We start from the raw sequence: 5,784 nt of genomic DNA, 5'->3' as shown, positions 1-5,784 counted from the left end.
TCAGCCTGCCACGGACGGAAACGACGCCGCTCTCAGCCTTCTCACCCCCACGCCCTGTGACCCGGAAGTCGGCCCCGGAGCCCGCCCGCCGCCGCCCTGCCCCGCCTTGCTCCTCCCTTATTGGTCGAGGGCCTGCCCTATCGCCTTGGTGGAAGGAGGCGGAGTCTGGTTCCGCACTGGATGCCTGTCCTGGAGACGCTCAGGCGGTCTCCTTGGCAACAGCACCCAGTGCCGCCTGCCGGAAGCCTCGGCCAATTCGAGCTTGCAGGCTGGCCAACCCAGGGAGATGTGAGGCAAGTGTGGGCGCGTGCGGCGGGGCCGCCCCCTGCCCGCACCCTTAGGAGTGGGGTGCAGGAATGCAAGAAATCTTGGGCGTGGGAAGCATTTCGTGGGCAGAGTTTAAGTCTTCTCTGTTTTTCGCTTCCACTCCCACTAAATTCAGGTGCACCTTTAGCGGGTCTTTACTATCTGTACCCTACTCATTGGTGTCCCCATTCCCAGCCATCCTGCAAGCTGTTGCCAAGAGCTGTGGACTTCAATCTTGCGACATCTCTCAAATACGACCCCTTCTCTCCTCTGATGCAGGGCATCATCACTCCATGCCGGGACCACACACACACACACACACACACACACACACACACACACACACACCCTGCTTCTTTCCAGTCTTCTTATATCTTACTCCTCTCCCGGGTACTTTTCTATCCAGGAACACTGGCCTCCTGATTGTTCCGAAAACAAGACACTCCATCTCTCAGCTCCTCTAACTCCCAGGCCTGGAATGTTCTCCCTCCTCTGACTTCCTCCAAGTGCAACTAAAATTCTACGTTCTCCAAGAAACAGCTCCCAAGCCCTCTTAATTCTAACTTCCCTCTGATGATTATTTCCTATTTAACCTAGATATAGCTGGTTTTAACATATCTGTTTGCTTGTTGTCTCCTTCATTAAACTGTGAGCTCCTTGAGAGCAGAGACTATCTTTTGCTTCTTTTTGTGTTTCCACCTCTTAGCACACTGTCTGGCATGTAGTAAGCTTTTAATAAATGCTTATGAACTGACTACTGCCAGACAAATCTTTTCTTAGAAGAGATTTGTTTTAGGAAAGTAATTCATAACATCATAGATATAAAGTAGAAGGGGATCTCAGAGCCCGTTGAATTGAACTCCCTCATTTTCCAGATCAGTCAGCAAGTATTTATCAAGTGCCTACTGTATGCTTTGTGCTGGAGATACAAATAGACTGAAGGAAACAATCCCTACTGGCAAAGAGCCTATGTACAGAGGAAGCAATAAAGATATATGTGTGTGTATACATATATAAAAAATGTGTGTATATGTGTGTGTGTATATATATGTATATATATACACACACACATATATGGGATAGGGAAACAAGGATATACATACATGTGTCTATATAGACATGTGTATATACATAGATGTATATGCATAGATACATCTATATAGTCACACATACTACTGAATATATACATATATTCATATACTTACACATACACATATGCATATATGAGAGGGTAGGGCCTGGACTTGGGATTGGATTGCTGAGCAAACTCCTAGCAAAGCAGTCTGGCATTTCTCTGCAGTTTAAAATCTAGTTTGCCTAGAGCAATGAAAAGTTAAGTGACTTGCCCACAGGGACATTAGGTGTCAGATGACTATAAGTGTTTACAGAACAGATGAATATAAGGGAATTACATACTGCAGGGTAATTTGAAAGTGGATCAGGAAGACTCCTTTAAACACAGCTGGCTTGCTTCCAGCAAAACTTCTAAGTACAGCCCAAATCAAGTTAAAATGTAATTGGGATGGGGCAGCTAGGTGGCACAGTGGATAGAGCACAGGCCCTGGAGTCCAGAGACTGAGTTAAATCCAGCCTCAGACTCATAACACTCATTAACTGTGTGACTGGACAAGTCACTTAACCTCAATTGCCTTACCAAAAAAAAAAAGTCAAAACCAATAAAATGTAATTGAGAAATATTTAACAAAATAAATAAAAATGCAATATAACATGATGTTAATTTGTGTTTTTCTAAGGCGATATGTGGTCCATAGGGATTCATTTCTATTTGAGTTCGACACCAATGTTGTAGAAGATGGTGTTTGAGCTGTTCCTTGAAGGAAGAGCTTCTTTGGGGCCTAAGTGAGGAGGTAGCGCCCTTCCAGGCATGGGAGAGAGCACCAAGGCCCTGAGAGATGGGGTGTCCTGTAAGAGGACACACAGCTACTAAGCATCAGAGGGGAGATTTGAACCCAGGTCTTTTGACTCTAAAGTTAAGGTCTTTCCTCCATTATCTTTGACAGCAGAGGAAAGCTAACCATTTGCTGAGGACATGACAAAGGAGATTCTTGTTCAGGTAAAGATTGAACTAAATAACTGAATAAAGGTTGCTTTAAACTCTGGGGGTTTACTACTCTGCAGTCATTCATAACCATTCATAACTTCTATGAGGGTAGACAGGGAAGAAACCAACTCCATCACGGCTAGTTTATCCTAAAAGAGGTCAGAAATACCTGTAATCATCCACCAGTGCCACTTCATTCCACATAGGGTTTTGGTTAATGGCCTGAAAGGAAGTAGGCTTCTTCCACACTTAGATCTCTACCTCCCAGCATTGCATCCTCATTCAGATCCTCTAGAAGAGGGATTTCCTCCTCTCCCCTCCCCCCAGTAATAAATAGTGGTACCCACTACTTGGTTCTGTTGGATAGAGAATAAATTGGGAATCCCATCTTCATATAATTGATGGGCTCTGGGCAGCAAGACACTAGTACAGGTTGGCATTTGTTAACTCTTTAACCATCCCTAAACATTTAAGAGGAGTAAGAAACTGAAAATAAAAGGGGTAACCATCAGTTAAGAAATGGCTGAACAAACTGTGATATATGAATGTATTGGACTATCACTTTACTATAGTATACAACAAATAAGAAGAATTCAAAGTGAAATGGGTGAAAAGAACAACGTACAAAATGACCACAATAATATGCAAGAAAACTAAACCTAAAAACATCAGAATTCAGATCAATGCAATTAACTCCAGGGGACTAATGATAAAACACGTCTTTCTCTTCTTAGTAGAGAAGTGGTAGATTATTGTTGTTCAATTGTGTTTGACTCTTGGTAACCCCATTTGAGGTTTTCTTGGGAAATAAAAAAAGTGGTTTCTCATTTCCTTCTCCAGCTCATTTTGCAGATGAAGAAAGAGAGACAAACGGTGTTAAATGACTTGCCCAGGATCACACAGCTGGTAAATGTCTGAGGCTGGATTTGAACTTGGGTCTTTCTGACTCCAAGCCCAGTGGTCCGGCCAACTGTGCCACCTAATTGCCCATATTCTAGCCTGTAGTTTTGCTTTATTCATCGTAATACTAAGAGGAAACACCCTCACTATCTGTAGAAGGGCTCTAGGAAAAGGAGAAAGAAGGCAAGAAAACTAGTTCTACCCAGGCTGGCTATCACTTCAGGCTAAATAAATGGGTGAGACATCTTAACTCAAGTCCTAGTGCCCCTAAGAAATGTGCCCACAGGATGATAGGGAACTTGTCCAAGGCAAGATTAAAATTTAGTCTTTATGTGGGAGAGAAGAATCCCTGACTCCAAACCAAATGTTATGGGAATGTAAATCCATTAGTAATTTTTGAGCAGTAGAGTGATGATAATGGGTGTTTGTTTTTGTCTTTGGAAAATAAATCAGGCAATGGTATTGGATATGTAGATTGGAAAGGGAAGACACTAGAGTCAGACAGAAAGCTTGGGAAATTTCGCTATTGCTTTTCCTGCATTCAATTCGTTGGTTATTAATAACGTGCATATATATGTATTATATATGTCTCTACTTGTAGATGGATAGGTAGATAGATATAATTGGGAAATATGAAGTCACTGCGACAAGCTAAGGACCATTCAGGCTTCATTGTGGAGGTACAAGGAAATGCTAGCTCCACTCAGACTCATAGAACCCATACTGTTAGATTACCAATGAAAATATATGAGATGATGAGGATCTAGGATCAAGTAATGATGCAAATGAAAAGCAAGAAAAATGTTTTAGATCCCTGGCAAAGAAAGAATTGGTAAGTGTCGGCAAATGAGTGAGGAAAAGAAGGAAGAAGAAGAAAAGGAAATGATAAACCATTGGTTTGAGGGTAAGATAATGAGGACAGTTTGCATTATATAAATTAATTTGAGGCGACAGTCAGTCATTCAAAAGGGAATATCCATCAAGCAGTTAGACATGAATCTGGTATGCAGGAGAGAAGTCTAGGATGGAAATGATTTCTACATGTTCCATGATATACAAGTCTACCTTCACTGGACTAGATACATGTAGGAGTTTGATCAGTAGATGGCAGCAGAAACCTATGGTATCGGTGAGACTTTAGCATGGCCACCATCATTATTCTGTTTTGTCTCCGTAGTCCTAACACCTCGTGCAGTGCCTGAAGCAGAGTAGCTTGATAAATGCTGGCTGAGTAATAATTACATGATGGAATCATTAGAGTCAAAGCTGGAAGGGACCTTAGAGGGTCCCTAGTCTAACTCCCCCATTGCCTCTGCCATTTTTCAGTCCAGTGAGAAAAGGTGTCTTACTCAACATCACACAGATGGGTCTAGAACCTAAGGCTTCTGATACTCAGGCCAGTACTCTTTCAACTATACCATATTACTTCCTAGGCTTAAAAGAATATATAGTAGCATTCCCATGAAATCGTTTATCGATACAATTAAATGTTTAATGTGACAATATTGCAGACAGAAATATATTCATCTTTGGAGTTAACTCATCCTTATTAACCCAGCCCAAGTGATGTCTCTGCCTGAGCTCATGACTCCACTCTTTGGTATGATCTCATTAACTCGAGTTTTAAGTGGCAGAATCATAATTACTTCCTGACATCCACCTTATCTCTTTCTTTTCTTATGTTCCCCATGCCTCATAGGTTTCCTTCCTTCCCTCTTCATTTGCCATCACTAAATAAATCTTTTTCCTTACTTTGATTTGATATCTTTGCAGTCCTTTCCTGCTCTAAATCAGCCAAGTGGCACAGTGGATAGAGAGTTGGATCTAAAGTCAGGAAGATTTGCACTCAAATCCTCCTGCCTCTGATGCTTAATAGCTGTATGATTCTGGGCAAGTTGTTTACCCTCTTTTTCTTTAATTTATTTTATTTTTTGTTTTTGTCATTGTTGATTTTGTTGGTTTTGTTTTTGTTTTTGTTTTTGGGTTTGTTTTTTTTTGGCTAGGCAATGAGGTTAAGTGACCTGCCCAGGGTCACACAGCTAGTAAGTATCAAGTGTCTGAGACCACATTTGAACTCGGGTCCTTCTGACTCCAGGGCTGGTGTGCTATCCACTCTGCCACCTAGCTGCCCCCATCACTTACCCTCTTACAAGTGAGTCAGGGATATGAGAGAAAGAGTAGCCAGTACTGGAAAGGGTGTCCAAAGAAACAGTGTCAGAGAGATACCAGTTTTAGGGAATTCCAGAAAATGGAAGAAGTGAGAGAGGAAGAGGTTTTACATGAAAGGAAGTTTGCTGACCATTGGGAAATGAGTCCAGTCAGAGGGAAACCAGGTCCTAAGCCCAACTCACCACAGGCACAAACATAAGTTATGGCCAGGGAAGTCTGGAAGGACAATCAGGAGGCAGAAGATGAGAAGGGGGTCTCCAGAAGATACATAATCAGCATTCAAATATAATATAGATAGCTGTCTATCATAGAATGGCTGGCCTTATGTGTGGTACCGATTTTTATTT

Source organism: Vombatus ursinus, unplaced genomic scaffold (genome assembly GCF_900497805.2).
Source record: "Vombatus ursinus unplaced genomic scaffold, bare-nosed wombat genome assembly UNPS02014784.1, whole genome shotgun sequence".
Classification (NCBI taxonomy): domain Eukaryota; kingdom Metazoa; phylum Chordata; class Mammalia; order Diprotodontia; family Vombatidae; genus Vombatus; species Vombatus ursinus.
This window is presented reverse-complemented; position numbering follows the sequence as displayed.